Raw genomic sequence first — 18,354 nt, forward strand, 5'->3', positions numbered from 1 at the left:
GGTAATGAATGCTGAATTAATTCCTTAATGTAGAAACAATGTGGAATATCTCTGGGCTCAGGGTAGAATCCCTCCATAGACATTTGCCCCAGAAGAAAGAGGTTGGCTATCATAGTCTCAGCTCTACAACCGTGCTTGGCACAGTCTGTATTTCTTCACGTGATTGAGATTATTATGGCCATACTGGCCATTGGCTCTGTCATGGTTTCTTTCCTGAGTCTTTGGGGAAACACTACTCTGTGGCAGTGATAGCCTATGAGGGGGCAGAATGAACCCATCCCCAGAGTGAAAATCAGCTCATGGAAGCTGGCAAGCATTTTGATGAGACGAACTGGGAGCTCTCACCTGATGTTGGGTTAAAAGCTTTGTGTTGGCCTAATGCTGGTTTAAAGATATTGTCTTAGAGGTCTTTAAGGGCTAGATGAATACTCAAAGGTAGAAAGCTAAATTACAGCTTTATTCCCTGGTATATCTTTCTTTTTTGGTGTTTTTGTGGAGAAACATAACAACAACAACAACAACACATTGGAACTTCCCAGTGCTGCGTTACTGAGTAAACAGCACATTTATGGAGACTTCAAACAATTATCTTAGGTGCTGCAGTTTTTTTCTCTCTAACCAACAAATAGTACCTCCTACATGTGATAGTCTAGGCTTTTTCAAAATTTAGGTATGGCAGAATTCCCCCCTCTTCCTTCCTGCCAAATGCTCCTACAAAAATAACCAAACCACTGGTGTCAGTCTATGTTGTTATAGTCTATACAATTCCAGCATGCATGGGCAACTAGTACCCCAGTCATGCTGATCATGAAAGGAATAACAACACACTCACTGGACTCAGTAATAAGCAGCTCTGTATAAACTTCACAGGAAGTAATTGGGGCTGATTTTGCTGCCCTTGATTTGATAACCTCCTGCTTCTTTGGCCTTTCTCCTTTCCCCTGCCAGGCTGTACAACATGCTGTTGCTAATGGAGTCCTCCCCTCTACTCCTCTGTCCCTGCTAGACCCACTTCTCTAATCTCTTTGTTTTCTTCCACTTTTTAAAACATCAAACTCAAGCACCTCAAAAGACAAAAACAGAATGCTATGTTAAGCTTGTATTTTGAAATCTTAAGCGTGACTCACTGGTTAGTTAAAAACACACCCTTGTAATCTTCTGTCTCAGTCCCAGTTCATGTAAAAACTGTTTAAAAGATTATGAGAAACCTGAACTTGATACCCTTTAGACTTAGAGGCGGTGTACTATTTTGAATAATACATCTCTAATGCTTATCAAATCCAACTATTACTTTTTTTGGCCTCAGAGGAAAAGCTAAAAAGTGGAGTATTTATATAAAATATATAAACCTTTTCAGATTTCTGTGATGTCTCTATAACATGTTAAATCTCCTGAACCTTGGGTTGAAAGTCAGATTTCCAGTCTGTATTAGTGTCTATAACACATGTGCCCTTAGTCCCTTTTTGTCTGTTGTCCGTCACAGCGTTTATAGCTAAATGTGCATTGTAGGCTCTTTGGAAGAGGGACCACGTTTCTTTTTTTCTGCTCTCAAGTACCTGGTACACTAATAGTGTTGTATAAATAACCCATATAATTCTAAATCATTTAATATTTAAAATTTTAGATTAAGCAAAGTCCCCTTTGGTTCAGTGGAATATTCCTGAGTTAGCAGACCTGAGCCTTATCAATGCTCACTGCAGTCAAAGCAAGGATTCCCTTTGAAAACAGTGGTTGTTCAACTGGGCTCCACATATGCTGAAGGCCTGATCTTGTGCTACTGAATTCAGTGAGACTTCTTCCACTGACTTTAACAAAAACAGGATCAGGACTTCAGTGTGTGGACCAAGTCTTTTGCAGAATGACCACTTCGTGGTTGTGGCCATGGAGGTACAATAGAGTATGAATTCTGCAGCCAGCTTTCCTGCTTTCAGCTACAGCTTTTCAGACCTGTGCCTAGACCCAGCCCAAGACTTGGATTTTGCTCCAAGTGTTTTAGGGTTCTTTCTAATTTTTATTGTCTTTGGTATGTTGCCAAGTAACAGAGTTAATTTGTGCACGTGAAATGAGGTCAAATCTCTTGTGAAATTTATTGTGTACACTTAGCATATCTGGTTGGTTTTTGTTTTTCATCTTCTCTTTGAGAGAGACTACTGGTGCTCATTTGGTCTTCCTGCATCTTCTTGCCATGTAGGATAGAATGAATGCAAAACGATGGTGGGAGATGAACTGAATGAAATGGTTTTACTTTGCATAATGGGCCTTTCCACTTTGAGGAGTCTTTTTCAAAAATGCTCTTGTGCATTTAGGAACTTCATCTACCTCCAGTAAGAAGAATTGAAATGCATATTTAGGAAAAAGAGTCAGCAGGAGATAGCCACTGTTTATTTGTCAGTTGTGAACTGGTGTGTTAATGCAGCAGCACCCCATTGGTCAGATGGAGCATTGCACGGAGTCCTCTCAGTCTAGCAGGATGTTCAGTCAGCTCCTCTTACCTAAGTCTCTTTGGGAGTTCCACTCTGGGCTACGCAGTGTGTTAGTTTTAGTCCTGCTGGCTGGGGTGTACAGGTTTTCCCCTTACATTTGGCAAGGTCAGCTGGTCTGGTGCTCATGGAGTATGGAAATCTCTTTGGTCCTTAGGTCTCTGAGGGCTCAGCAGGGGGAACCCAGGCCCACCCATTCCACTGGGCTCCAGTTCAGGGTCCCTAAACCAGGCAGGTGGAATCAGGTCTCAACAACAACTCTTGCTGTGCCCTGAGCGCCTTCCTTCCTACCCACCCACCTTCTGTAGGCTTCTCCAGCCTGGAGATCCAGTTGTCCCTTCTCTGGATGCTGTCTCTGGGCAGCTTTTTACCGGCTTGCCAGCCGCACTTTCCTTCTCCAGCATGCTCGCTCCTCTGGCAGCCACCTTGTGCTTCTCAGTTCTTTTATTCTCCCAGCTGTTGTGAGGCTGCCAGTGAGCACCGGCTGGTGGTTGCTGCATTAACCCTGTGGTTGCCAGGCCAGCATGGGGTATATACACCCCATGCCATCAGCCCATTTGGCTTTGGCTCTATTTTGTACAGAGCTGAGCACACAATCACTAATATTAAGTTCAGGGCCATATCCTGCTTGCCTAACTCATACCAGTAGAGCCGATGATGTCAATGGATCGCTTATTCTCTTGTGCATAAAGCAACTGAATTGTGGGCCTCTGTCTGGCTACCACACAAGGCCGCTCATGCCTCTCACTCTCTCAGTCCCACAAAAACACCTGAGCTATAGTTTGTGAAGAGAGGCTGAGGGAACTGGGCTTATTTAGTCTGCAGAAGAGAAGAATGAGGGGAGTATTTGATATCTGCCTTCAACTACCTGAAGAGGGGGTTCCAAAGAGGATGGAGCTAGGCTGTTCTCAATGGTGGCAGATGACAGAACTAGGAGCAATGGTCTCAAGTTGCAGTGGGGAAGGTCTAGGTTGGATATTAGGAAAAGCTTTTTCACTAGGAGGGTGGTGAAGCACTGGAATGGGTTACTTGGGGAGGTGGTGGAATCTCCATCCTTAGAGGTTTTTAAGGTCTGGCTTTGATTTAGTTGGGTTGGTCCTACTTTGGGCAGAGGGTTGGCCTAGATAACATCCTGAGGTCCCTTTCAACACTGAACTTCTATGATTCTATGGAAGGGACTTGCACAGCCTTCCAGGGCTTGAAAGACAGATTTCTAAAAAGTATGCCACATATTCAAATGGTTTTGGAAGCCCAATTGATGTGCACAGTCCTTCTCCCTTCCTCCCTCTTGTATATTCACGGGGTGGGCTTGCATATGCACATACCTAAGTAATAACCTAATTTGCATACGTCTGAGTGGAATCTAGGCACCTCAATCCTGGGTGTGCAGCACTGCTGTGTTCAGAATACTAGTGAAGAGTACAGAGACAATGAAGCAAGGACTGAATTACTAATAAAGAACCTAATTCAATGCCGCAATCAGGCTGGAGTATTCTCAATGCAACACAGGTTTTCTCAAAAGCTTCAGCAGCAGGATACTAAGTGACAGGCATTACGTCATCAGCACAAACTCTCCTTGGCTGATCAATGATATTGAAGACCACCATAGTTGCATAGTACTTTCTGAAAGATGGGTTTTCTACATTAAGCCCTCTTTCTAGGTACTTCATACAGATTTGGGATTGATCAGGAAAAAAACTTCACTGTGACAAACTGGCAAATTAGAAACCATAAGGCTGTTGGATAGACACACCACATGATCTTACTTTCATTAATCTTGTCCTCTTTTCCTCCTTTTGTTTATCACATTAATTGCTGTGTCTTGTTCTCAAAATGGAATGTGAACTCTTCTGGGCAGGGACTCATTCTCATCATCTATGTCTATAGAGCACATAACACAGTGGGCTTCAGTCCTGATTGGAACCTCTAGGCACTACTGCAATGCAAATAATAAATAGTATTAATAATAGGGCACAGGGAAATTAAGTGTGTCACCTACATTGCTATTAAAGTGCCTAGGATCCAAGCCAGCATATCTGGCAGATGTTGGAGGTAATTTACTCAGACTATTAAGAAACGCATTGATGAATCTACTACAGTGTGTTCTATATTCCAGTGCCTACTTCAAAAAGTGTAGACATTAATCCTCTGGCTGGATAGTACTGCCTCAGTGGGAGGTGACAGGGAATGTGGAAGTATAGGGCTAAGTTTCAGTAAAGTTCTTATGTAGGAGGGGAAAAAAATATTTGAAAAGATTTCTGAAAGTCAGAAAGCAAAAAGAACCTATTAGGATATATCCATCCCCTTATTCAAATTTTATTAGTAACATTCATGTGACTGGAATTATAAAAGTCAGGGTTTCTCAGACAGTATTTACTCTTGAAGACTTATTCAGCTCATGTTTCAGCTCTTGACCCTACAAGGTAGGAACAATCAGAAATTTTTAAAATCTTGGAATATAGAAATTAAATGGGACTTTTTTTCTATTACAAGGTTACTGAGAGTTTAAAATCCTGTTCATTAAAAAAGTGAGTTGAAATTAGTTTCATATATTAAACCTGCCCTGAGTCCTCCCATTTTTTGTGGTTGTATAGTTCAATTTCTTTCTTGCTTTGTGGCAGATCCACAAAGAGGGAAATCTGACTAGGTCAATAATGTCAATGTAATAAATTAGATAAACAGACTTTTTTCCTCTAGTCCTATTCAGTTACAGTAATTTTTCTTCCCCTTAGCTTTCAAATGCAGTAATCATAGCTGTTGTTTGTAACACCATTTATTTGTACTTGTAAAGTGAGTAGTTAAAGATCTGTTATGGAGTTTTTTGAGTTCTTTTCAACCCCTTTCCTGCCAACTGATTTTATTTTCATCTTCCAAATATTTCATGAAGTATCTCTGGGAAGTGACAAGTGACTCTGTTCATTCACATTCTATTTCTGCTCATGGTCTAAAGACTTGGGGCTAAATCGCTAAATCCTGCTGTTCCCCATGAACACAGTGTCCCTCGCAAGACTCCTCTGAGTGGGCTGAGGGATATGCTGTGCTGCACATTTAGCTGCTCCTGTAGGCAGGAGCAGAGTGACGTCCTACTTAAAGATTATTAGTTAGCTGTGCAGTGGACACACCTCCTCATCCATAGGTAATATGCTGATTGGAATTTAGTTTGCAGTTAGTGTCTGGCTTTCTTTCCTAAAGTTGTCTTGAACATTTTCTGTTCTGCTGCTTGATTGGGAGTGAGAGGAAACAAAGAGGCGCTCCCACTTTCTCATCTCTCCCCTTAGGTGCCAGAGGATTTAACCCTTACCCTGCAGCTGTCCCTCTATTCATTGATCTACAAAAGGTTTGTTTTGTTTAAAGAAATACTATGACGATCCCCAGAGATCTGTCTGTTATATAGATATTTATCTCCTGAAGTAAATGTTCTGTCAGTGTGTTCTGTGAAGAGTCAACAAATTATTTCTTTCATGGACATAGGGACAGATAAATGGCATCACTCCAAGATAAATCATATGCTGTCTTAGAAAACAGCTTCTTTCTAAATTGTGTCTGAAAATAGAATATTTTTATAATAGCCATGTGCTCCTTGTTTATAAGGGGAAAAAAACATACAGGGTGGAACATGAGCTGAAACTTCTTTTCAAGCCAAAGTTTCTGTGTGTCTTTAAATGCTAATTGTGTATTGACTAATAAATGAAGTGAAGCTGTAAAGGAGGGATAGGAAGGATAAGAGGATTTCTGCCTCATGCACCGGTAGAACTGAGCCCCTAAGATATGTGCTACCATATGGGCAAAAACTGATGGTGCCTGGATGTCTTTTCACCTGCTGTAGACACAGGCTCTGATTCAGTGCTCACTTAAGCCAGTGGGAGTCTTTCCATTTGCTTTAATGGGCACTAGATCTGACCCTAAATCCAAGAAAGAATTCTAAAGGCTGATTCTTGGGTGCAGATCGAATAGTTGCTTGCTGCATGAATTTCTTCCTACTAAGCTAGAAGACAAGCACGTAAAGTAGGAACCATCTGGTTTGCTAGAGGGATAGATAGGATGCAACGATAAAAGAGATCCCTGAACTGATCCATGTAAGTTCTGATTCTCTGTTGAAATGAGTGCTACCTATGGTTCAGTCAGCTGGCTATGGACTAAAATGCTTTTGGGAAGAGAAAAACAGTAGAAATATTAACAACGAAATCATCCTCTTTCTTCCTTCAACTCCCTGCATTCACTACACACTTGCAACTTCTACAACAAAGGAAGCAGAGATCTTATAACCTCCTTCAGTATACAATCCTGATTCATCCCCAGAGCACGTCCATTCTGTGCACTGAATGAAGCAGGGCTCCTCTAGAAAAATAGTATGTGGGTCTGGAATTAAAGGCCATCATAATGTGCATGCACAATGGGCTGAATTAAGGTTGCACAGGAAATACCTGAATTAAGGTTGCCTAACTTTTTGTGTCTGACTTTACAGCCTTAATACCTAACTTGTGTGCGTGTAACTTCCTAGGTTGGTTGGTTTGTTTGTAAATAAAATTGAAAAACAAAAGTTCTATCCTGTGGCATCATATTGATACTCACCTCCATGGGGTTGGAACCTTTAGACCTACTGCACAGACCTCTGCCACTTGAGTTAATAGAGTAACTGATAGCAGTAGTAGGTTGTCATCTTCTGTGTGGACCAGCACTAGAGATGAATGGGACACTTTGCCAGTGAGTTTCACAGATATTTGCTGGCAGCAGAGGAACAGTGAGACTCAAGAATCTTGGGTTTCATTGAGGCTGTGGAGGAAGAGTGGTTTAGTAGACAGACACCTCCCAACTCTCCCTCCAATTTCAGTGTATTTCCTGCCCCTCCACCTCCAGCCAACTGGCTCCCAGTCCCCACTTCTCCCATTGGCTCCCAGTTTCCCATGCCCACCCACAGCTCTGTGTCCCAGTCTTCTTGCCCAAACAGTGCTATTTCCCCTGACTCAAACTTCCAGTATTCTTGCCCAGCCAGTTCCAGTCAGTTTCTCTCTCCATTCCACCCTCCAGTCTCAGTCTCACCAGACTCTTTGTCCCTGCATATTCCTTTACCTCCTCCTGGGCTCAGCTTTGTCCTCCTTGCATTTGAATTAGAGAGCTTCCCCTTTGATGCTGCCTGGGTGCCATTGCGCGTTGGTGGGGAAGGCCACTGAGAGCACAGGAGAGACAGGCACCCTGCCCTCAGTTCCAGAGCCCCAGTCCCATCCTGGCCCAGCAGCTATTATAGGCTATGCCCAGTTATGCCCTTTAGTCCTGGGCTGGAGCATGCTCAGTTGCTTTGTGGGAATAGCATATATGCAGTCTGGTCAACACTAGTAATTTTCTCTAGCCTCCTGCTCAGAAATGGCTGAACTGTTTTGGCTGAAATTAAACAAAACAGTTTAAGGCAGACACCACCAAAAATGGAAAATTTCAGCCCGAATGATCAGAGTTTGGCAAAGTTAATAGGAAGTCTTAAGCAACCTTAAAAATAGGCAGCACTACCAGCTTCACCTATAATAAGCTACCAGAGACCTTCCAATATTGAGCCAATGTGGAGTTGTCTATTGTATTTAATTGTTGTGGTTACATTTCACAGTTTCTCTATGTAAAAATATATTGAACAACACCTTAGAATTTTAAAAGTTGCTTTTATTCTAGTAACATAAGTATAAAAAAGCCTGTGCTCTTTTCCAACAACTAAACTGGAACTGACCACAAGATGACAATTCCATTTCATGGCAACTTCTGAGGTTTGAGAAGTTGCATTGGAACAAAAGCAAAACCTTTTAAGCACTTTCACAAAAAATGGCATTGTGTCGGGGAAGGAGGAGGAAGCTCTCAGGTGGATTGCATGTGTGTGTGTGTGTGTGTGTGTTACTCCCTGGCCTGAGAGTTAGGATACTAGGATGAGACCCAGGGGTTCCCACATTCCAGGCCAGTACTTTAACCACCCACCTATTTTGTTTTTTCTTGATGCCCCTGACCCAAAAACTTTCCCAACTGAAGGTTAGTGGAAAGAAATGTCACCACAAAATGTTTTGGCTTTGATAAAAGAGCATATTTTAGCAAAAATGTCCCAGACAGTTCTATGTTAAATCACTGAAGATGAGTAGTATTGTTCTTCCCATCTTCAGTTTCTCTTCCTTCTTTTATTCTGAAAATAATTCCACAAATGACAGAGGAGGTATATGGCATCTTCCCCACCTTAGATGATTTCCAGCCCCAGGTACATACTTTTTACCTCTGCTACCAGACTTACATCAGATGGTTAGTGGGGAGGTAACAAACCTCCCCATTGCTGGTTCTGACCCCAACAGACTAGTTGGGAAATAACACATGAAAATCATGTTTGGAGGGCAACTCAAGGAGAAAGGGCATGGTAGAATAATTCCACCAAGAAACCTGATCTGCTCTACATTAATGGCAAAAATCCCTTCTTTATTGCAGCATAGTGCCCCCTTCACTAACCCTGAAGTTACATAGTCATACCCCAGTGTGTTTTTTGGCTAATCCCAAATTTAGACTGAAAAGAAGATGTTTTATTTGGTCATAATCACAATCAGTAGAGATTAAAAAATACTGGAGATCTGTTTAACTAGGGAGCTCTCAAAACATCTTATACAATTGCAAGACTATATCCAACTGCACCATGCACAGAGAGAGGGAGTTATCTGCCAGCTAGAAAAACATAACATCTGTGAGTAAAATAGAATTTTACCATTACTAGCTGTTTTCTTAATATCCAAGATGAGGAAGGTTCTTTTTGTGGTCTCTGTACTTAAAGCATAGTCAGAACAAGTAGGCATTATTAAATGACTTTAAGAGGGGTGGGGAAAATATTTTACAGGAAGAAATTAAGAATGGTAAATTGAGAGAGGATACTGGTGATTTTTCAGTGCTCTGCTAAAGAAGCAAGATTTAATTTCTATAATTTGAAATTATTCCAATCTTTTTAACTCCAAGATGTTTCAGAAAGGATTGTTAATGGTGACTTTTGCTGAAACCAGGCCTGCCAGTGCAGGGAGGGAGAGGGGACAAAGGGATCAATTGCCAAGGAGCCCAATGATCTAAAATGGCCCAGGCAGATGGGATAGATCCATGGGCAGCAGGGGAAGCTTCTCCTCGAGGAAGCTAGCTCTCCATCCTGCCCCTTCCACCTATGGCAAGGCCCCACCCCTGCTCCATCCAGGCCCCACTCCCTCCCCGTTCAGCCCCCACACATTGTCGCTCACCGCCATGTCCGTCCTCTTCCCCCCACCATCACTCTTTGCCTTCAGAGGAAGGAGGAGTGTGAAAGAGAGGAGGGGGACCTAGTGTGGGGGAAGAATGTGGTGGCAAGTGGGCCAAGCAGGGAGGGAGATGGGGCCTGGGGTGGAGCGGGGTGGAGTGTTGGCGGGGCTGTGGGCGGAAGGGCAGGGAGCTAGTCTCCCCGAGGGGAAGCTTCCCCCATGGCCCATGGTTGTAAACCTCAGCCCTCCCTTTCTAGGGGGAGAGCCATAGATGGTTCTGCCCTGGGGCCTGGAATTGGTGTTGGCGGGCCTGGCTGAAACTCTTGAGCAAATGAAGAGGACATTATTATATATATGTTATGATCGTGCCATAAATTCAGGATGTTCTGGCAGCATGTGGAAGAGGACTGATGTCAGTTCTGTATTCAGATATAAGACTTGCTGAAACAACAGATTTTATACTGCAAATGGAAAAGCCTTGTAGCAGTCCTTTTGTGTGAAAAATGCCTCTTTAAGAAATGTTACATCTGTTTAATTATCTGTACTTCAAAACAGTTTTCACAAATTACAAACCTTTCTGTATGAAATAATGTGAACCAGCTACGGGAGAGAGGACAGAGTTGAAGACTGTTCACTGAACATCTTCATCAATGATCTGGAGGATGGGGTGTATTGCACCCGCAGCAAGTTTGCAGACGACATTAAGCTGGGGGGAGTGGTAGATACACTGGAGGGTAGGGATAGGTTACAGAGTGATTTATATAAATTAGAGAATTGGGCCAAAAGAAATTTGATGCGGTGCAACAAGGACAAGTGCAGAGTCCTGCACTTAGGACAGAAGAATCCCATGCACAGCTACAGACTGGAGACCGACTGGCTAGGCAGCAGTTTGGCAGAAAAGGACCTGGGGGTTACAGTAGACGAGAAGCTGGATATGAGTCATCAGTGTGCCCTTATTTCCTAGAAGGCCAATGGCATATTGGGCTGCATTAGTAGAAGCATTGCCAGCAGATGGAGGGAAGTGATTAGTCCCTTCTATTCAGCACTGGTGAGGCCTTATTTGGAGTACTGTGTCCAGTTTTTGACCCTCTACTACAGAAAGGATGTGGACAAATTGGAAAGAGTCCAGCGGAGGGCAACAGAAATGATTAGGGGGCTGGAGCACAAGACTTTTGAATCGAAGCTGAGGGAACTAGGTTTGTTTAGTCTGCAGAAGAGAAGAATGAGGGGGTATTTGATAACAGCCTTTAACTATCTGAAAGGGGGTTCCAGGAAGGATGGAACTAGGCTGTTCTCAGTGGTAGTCGTTGACAGAACTCGGAGCAATGCTCTCAAGTTGCAGTGGTGAGGTCTAGATTGGATATTAGGGAAAATCTTTTTCACTAGGACGGTGGTGAAGCACTGGAATGGGCTACTTGGGAATCTCCATCCTTACAGGTTTTTAAGATTTGGCTTGACAAAGCCCTGGCTGGGATGGTTTAGTTGGGGTTAGTCCTGCTTTGAGCAGGGGGTTGGACTAGATGACCTCCTGACGTCCCTTCCAGTCCTAATCTTCTATGATTCTATGTCTTAAGGAAATATGTTCGTGATCTTTCCTTAATATGGTCATATAAGAAAGAAAGAAAGCTTGTGTGTATGGAGTGTTCTTAGAGTTCGGATATTCTAGTCCCTGATCTTGGCTGCGTTCAGTTTCATGAAGCTGTAATTTTCTTTATTCTGTGTTGTGTTCACTACTTTATCTTATAGCCCACACACAAACAGCATAAGAGTTAGGAAATGCATTTGATTATATATCCGTGCTCCAATAAATACATAATTCTTTATGCAAAGATGAACAGCTCCAAAAGAGAGTGAGAGAGGCCCACCACAGAAGAGCCAGTGACCTGGGAGGTAGGATACCCAGGTTCAACGCCCCATTCTGAATTGAGGAGAGCTGATGCAGAATGGGGAAAACTTTGAAATTGTGAAAAGTTTTCATGGGACAAGAAAACCATTTTCCAACAAGTTCTACTGCAAACCGCAACACCTTACACTCTATGAGCAAGGCATAATTCTTTGACCTTGCCTTTGCTAAGATAAAAGCAGTGTGCAATGGTCATACAACCAAAAAACAAAACACTGTTGTGCATGTTGTGCATGCACTATTTTTTAACTGGGGAGAGGATGAGAGAGAAAAAAACCACACGTCAGACATTAGTCACATCCCCTAATGCCCTACTGGAAGGTGCTCAGATACTCTATTGATGGGAGAAGTATAAGAATCTGTATAAGTTAGCACATAGTATATTTAGTTTGTTTTGTAGGCTTATCAGTTTAATCTTAGTTGAGATATGCCACATCTTATGGCTTCAGTCCATCAGGAACAGACATGTTCCATGTTTTCATTATTATATTTTGAAGCTGAAATTGTGTGTGAGATGTTCTTGTGTATACTGGGATAACACTGTAACCTAAACTTTGTAGTAGCCCCCTGACACTTACCTGGGTTACTATAATTGACTTTCAGCCTATTGTTGTATGATACTTTTACCAACTTTATGATGCAATCTTTCTTTAAAAAAAAACCAAACCTAATAAGTATTTCTGTGTGAATTTCTTTCTAATGAAAGATGAAGGCCCTGTATCAGTAAAGCATTTAAGCACATACTTAACATTTGACTTAAGAAGCATGTGCAAATGTTAAGCATATGCTTAACTTCTTTACTGAATCAGAGCCTTAAGGTTGACCCCTGCATGTCCTTGAGACCTCCTCTGATGTGCTGAGCACGCTCAACTTTCACTAAAGCCAGTGGAAGATAAGGGCAATCTCAGATCAATGCAGATTTAGGTTCTATTAGCATTGCTTTCAATCAGATACTGAGAGGGCCAATGTGCCTCAGTCATGATATATTTCGTAAGTCTGAGGTCTATCACTAGCCAATTACTTGCTGTTTCAGGTTGTTGCAATACTTTCATGATATGGACAAGTAGGACTAACGAACCCATGAGACTTTGAACCCATCATCTCTCAAGATTAGAAGCTCCTCCATTAATCTGTTCCCCATCCTAACTCTGGAGGTTGTTCAGACTTTCCTTTCAAGCTACTGGCATCTTAATGATTTGGGGGTACAACCAGTTCTCTGTCCCTTCCCCTGAACTAAATGAAAAATGAATTAAAGTTGGATTCTTTATAGGTTTGTTGAAAAATTGACATTAGCTTTACAATTAGATGTAATCAAGTTATGGTCATGTGCCCTGGGTGAAGTCTGCAATAAACTCGTAACAAGATAAAGAGACTTAGAGACTAGTACAGTTTGGCATGTAGCTAGAGCAGAAATGCCTTTTAACATAAAAATCTTGTCATCATGGCTGCACAGTTTCAGGCACATGTTTAATAACGTCACTCTTGGTGATTTTAATGCCTTACTTCCATTATAGGATATCAATGGTTTCATTGTTTTGTTCTGGGTTTGGCCTATTAACTTATACTACTAAATCACTGCACATTTTCAGGCTGTAAACAAATCGGATATAATGTTCAATTGCTTGATTGGGCACAGAATTAACTGCAGGAATCCTGGTTATATTTTACACCTGTGTTTATAGGGTTATAATGCATATGAAAATGTTGAAGGAAATAGTGAGTTGACAGCTGAAGAAATAAGAATATTTAAAAGGATGTCATAAAGACAGACATGACATGTGGGGACATCCTGTGCCCTCCCCTGCCAGATATCTCTGGCCACCTCTTGGCAGGACACTCAGCAGCGAGGAGGTAGCAACTCCCTCTGGTGGTGGCACTCACCATGTGTCTGTGCAGTGTAGTGAGGGAGGAAGCAGCAGATTGGCTGGCTGCGGGCTGAGCTGCCCCCCACTACATGGGGCTGCTTCTCCTTCCCCGCTGCCTGCTTTGCAGACCGCCCGGTGAGGTGAGTTAGGGAGGCATCTTTGAGATTGGGAAGAGGAGCTGCAAGGTGGTGCTCAGTGTCAGGCAGCTGAGGTGGAGCCCCATCCAGCCCCCGGAGTGACTTATCTCAGTTTCCCCGTCTGTAAAATAGGGATATGATTGAGAAGTCCCCTGTCAAAAGTACTTTGAGATCTACAGAACAAGTATGTCATATAAAGCCCTTATTCTGCAGCTGGCCCTTTGCATGTGGTCCTCTGGGGAATCCCAATGAAATCATTGAGAATCCCCATGGAACTAGTTGCAGGATTGAGGCCTGAGTGTTTTTCATTGTTATTGTAAAACCAAATAGACTGTGTGAAAGCTATTAACTAAAGTAAACTTTAGTTGACTGGCTAATTATAGATAGGAGGCTAATAACCATAACTTTTACAAGCAGTTGTTTCACTGAGTCACTCCTGAATGAGGTACAGGTCTCACCATTCAAAAGGAAAACATTTGCGAATAGTAACCACAGTTATTTCCTGTTCTACATTTAAGATACCAGGTTAAATACTATTGTGTGGTAATGGCTGCTGAATATGGACTTACAAAGGTAACCACTGACTCACCTATGTTTTGGAAAAGGGTTGTGCTATGAAGAGTAAAAGGTCATCAGGAAGTTAAAAGTTGTCACACTTAAGGCACTATGCAATCACTCACTATACTTCATGTTCCTTACTGAAAACTGGAATTAGCAGTTGTGTGGCTAATTAGATGCTATAATGCAGGCAATAAATAGCTTACCAGAATTTATATTGGCTAAACAAATTGGTTAGCCTAAACCCAGCCTCATTCCTCCGTGAAAATAACACATGGTGCCTCTGGTGGAAGGCATGGATGAATACATCCTATCACACTCAGGGATCTGAATCAGCCATTAGCAATTATTTTCAAAAACTCATGGAAGACAGGAGAGGTTCCAGGGGATGGGAAAATGGCAAACATATGCCAATCTATAAAAAGGGGATGTCACAGGGTGCACTCACCACAAGTGACACCTCCTCCTGGTCACTTCCAGGTGCTGCACCCTCCTCTGGCAGTCTCTCCATCCATCTTCTTCTCTCATCCTGTGGCCCCTCTCACTCCAGGAGCTGCAGCTCCCTTTTCATGACTTGGCCCTCTGACAGGTGTGACGTTCCCCTCTGGACTAGAATATCGCTGTGTCACCCCAATCCCCCCACTCCTTGGCCTGTCTTTCCCTTGCCCCACTGTGTGAACCCCCCACTGCTGGGTCAGCCCACGCACAGCCTCCTGCAAACAAGTGGTCCCTGTTTTAGTGAATGAGCTCTTCTGGCCAGCCACTCATGGGATTATGCAATGGTGTGACCCTCCAGCCACTAGCCCCAGTCCCAGGTGCAACCCTAGGAACTGCCGTCTTACAGAGTTCCGTGCTGCCCACTGGATTCTGCAAGCTCATTGGTTAGTCAATTTATCAAAGAAATTGATATGCACCAGCTCTGTCACTTTAAATGAGGTCTCTACATATACTCAGACCACATGCACTGCTTTAGATAAAAAGGATTGGTCCTGGGTCTGGTTCCGTTCATAAATTATTTAGAAAGTGGCATAGAGAGTACACTCATAATGTTTGCAGATGTTACCAAACTGGAAGGGGTTTCAAGTGCTTTGGAGGATAGGATTAAAATTCAAAATGATCTGGACAAACTGGAGAAATGATATGAAGTAAATAGGATGAAATTCAATAAGGACAAATGCAAAGTACTCTACTTAGGAAGGAACAATCAATTGCACACATACAAAATGGGAAATGACTGCCTAAGAAGGAGTGCTGCAGAAAGGGATCTGGGGGGTATAGTGGATCACAAGATAAATATGAATCCACAGTTGCAAAAAAGTGAACATCATTCTGGGATGTATTAGCAGAAGTGTTGTAAGCAAGACCCTAGAAGTAATACTTCCCCTCTACTCTGTGCTGATAAGGCCTCAGCAGGAGTACTGTGTCCAGTTCTGGGTGCCACATTTCAGGAAAGATGTGGACAAACTGGAGAAAGTCCAGAGGAGAGCAACAAAAATGATTAAAGGTCTAGAAAACATGAACTATCAGGAAAGATTGAAAAAATTGGGTTTATTTAGTCTGAAGAAGAGAAGACTGGGGAGAGGGAAGGGGGGACACGATAATAGTTTTTAAGTACATTAAAGGTTGTTATAAGGAGGAGAGTGAAAAATTGTTTTCCTTAACCTCTGAGGCTAAGACAAGAAGCAATGGGCTTAAATTGCAGCAAGGGAGGTTTCAGTTGGACATTAGGAAAAACTTCCTAACTGTAGGAGTAGTTAAGCACTGGAACAAATTGCCTAGGGAGGTTGTGAAATCTCCCTCATTGGAGGTTTTTAAGGCCAGGTTAGACAAACACCTATCAGGAATGATCTAGTTATTATTTAGTCCTGCCTTGAGTGCGGGGGAGTGGAGTAGATGACCTATTGAGATTCCTTCCAGTCCTACACTTCTATGAGTCTATGGAGTACTGAAGGACACTGTAAGACACTGACCACCAGGATCAGTAAGATATACTAGAAATGACGGCCACATGTGCTGTGAGATATAACAACTAAACCTTTCACCAGCTCTGAGAATTGGTGGCAATTCTGGAAGTATGGGAAAGGTTCAGAACAAAATGTGGGCTTTCTCCATAATGCACAGGGCTGAGCAAAATGAGGGGTGAGTAAGAAAACCCTTATGTATTAGATGGTGGGTGTAGAATTCCTGGCTGTATAGAACGTGCTCTAGATAACTAATATTCCTGCTGAAGCAGGCTTCCAACTTTGTAATTCATTGAAGCACAGGTCAGCAAACTGAGTAGTTCAGACAATGCTGATAAAACAGCAGCCAAAGGTGCCCCCACCTGCAGCTGTAGAGCCCACTGATTCCAGTGTGATGTTTGCTGCTCATACTCTCTTACTGCATAATGTGGAGAATGAGCTGTGTCCTGCAGAGAGAGCTCCGGTGGTGATAACTGGAGCCCCCTGAGTAATAAGAAGTTTATCCCAGAATTGAAGCCTTGATAGAGCACAATTCGGGGGTTTTGGGTTGTTTTTTTATGTTTTTGGGGTTTTTTTACATATTTAACTGGAAATCTCCATCCACTATTCTCTGAACTCATGCAGCAAGTTCACATGTGTTCTAAACTCACTGTTCATTCCATGACCCCTCTCTATAGCACTGAACCTACCCAGTTGCCTACCCAGGCATAGGAGCATTGGGCAGGTATGAGTTATGGGAGTGTGTGACAGAATACATCCCTGTGTTCACACCCTATGCACTGTTATAATAATCTTCGTACAAAGTATATCTTGTAAGGTGCCATATGAAAACTCATAAGTTTCTGGTCAGTATTGTCCTGGTAAAATATGTGTGGCAACTTTGTATGTGAAGTTATAAGATTCCCCTCTATGGTGGTGTTAACACATGTTCCAAAACCCAGAATCCTGCCCAAACAGAAGCTGGCAAACAGGTCTGTCCTAAACACACTCTGTTTAGTTTGCATTTAAGCAGTAAATAGAGTCAGCAAGCAGGAAGGGAAGACAAAAGAAGTTCCAAGATGTGAAAAAACAGCAGGGAATATCCTTCCACATAGACATCTTGGCTCCTGCACTTCACAGCTGGAAATGTTTTTCAGGAGGGGGAATGAAACTGTAAACAAGAGGGACAAACACTCCAAGGCACTTCTCTCTCTCTCTCTCCCTGCCTGTTGTATTCACTGCACCTGAAGAGACAATGGAATCAGTCATTGGGCTCTGGGGGAGGTGTCCTGACCTGAGAATTTGTTCAGTAGTGGGCTGAAGCATGTGGTGAGAAACTGTGCTTGACTCTGATATAGTTTGTTAAGTTAGGCATTAGTAAACATCTTATCTTGATTTTTCTTGTAATCATTTCTGACTTTTATGCCTCATTACTTTCACTCACTTAAAATCTCTCTCTCTGTAGTTAATAAATTTGTTTTTTTGTTTTATCTACTCCAGTGTGTTCAAGTTGAAGTGTGTGGATAGCTCCATTTAGGGTAGCATATTATTCCCTTAATAAATGCATACTGTCCAGGAGAGGGCTAGGTAATACACGACATAAGTTTCTGGGGGGCAAATCTGAGACCGGGAGTGTGTTGGGCTCATCCTGTAGTGATTTTTAAGGCTGGCTGGCTGCAACACACACACACACATAGCTGGGAGAGACTTATATGCTGGAGGCTGTTTGTGAGCAGTCCAGGTTGGAAACTACAGCAGCAAAGGATTGTAAAGGGCCCCCCTGGTTACAGGGCAGGAGTGACACAGCTACTCATTAGTCTGGATTGTACACTGGTATGTCACAGTGGTCCTGTGAGTAGAGTTTATGTAGAGCTTGTTTTTGTCAGTGGGGTTTACACTTTAATCACTGATCTAGCAGTTTTACGTGAGTCCCAAGTGTGGTGACTGGAAACAGCCAAAGAGAAGTTACAGTTTGTTTTCTGTTTGCTTATTTTGGTTAAGGGAAATAGCTACAGTAAAGCAAAAATATGAGCACCAGCAAAACAACTGCGAAGCTAGAGCTGGCCAGTCTAGAGAAAGAAGAAAGAGACAAAGAACATAAATACCAAAGGTGGCGAGCAGAACAGCAGCAGTGGGTAGCTGCCCACCACTGAGCCCTAGAAACTGAGAAGTAAACAATGGAGAGGGAAGCAGCTGCCCACAAGCAAGCCATGGAGCTGAAAGAGAAGGAGGCCTTGGAGAA

At 42.7% G+C, this 18,354-nt stretch overlaps 1 protein-coding gene across 3 annotated transcripts in view; it reads left to right on the top strand.

Moving 5' to 3' along the window:
• The first annotated feature begins 4,852 nt into the window (after positions 1 to 4,852).
• SLC2A9 (solute carrier family 2 member 9) overlaps positions 4,853 to 18,354 on the top strand; it is a 222,903-nt gene continuing 209,401 nt past the window's right edge. For 2 of the 3 annotated variants that reach the window (XM_067530346.1, XM_067530349.1), the window contains exons 1-2: positions 4,853 to 4,903; positions 5,759 to 5,817. The gene's annotated coding sequence lies outside the window, so the exon portion shown is untranslated. Of the gene's footprint in view, positions 4,904 to 5,657; positions 5,818 to 18,354 lie in introns of those variants that run through there. The other variant, XM_067530347.1, reaches the window with a different exon arrangement.

The sequence above is a fragment of the Emydura macquarii genome, unplaced genomic scaffold, assembly GCF_026122565.2.
Source record: "Emydura macquarii macquarii isolate MOO-44397 ecotype Brisbane River unplaced genomic scaffold, CSIRO-AGI_Emac_v2 contig_3062, whole genome shotgun sequence".
Lineage (NCBI taxonomy): Eukaryota > Metazoa > Chordata > Testudines > Chelidae > Emydura > Emydura macquarii.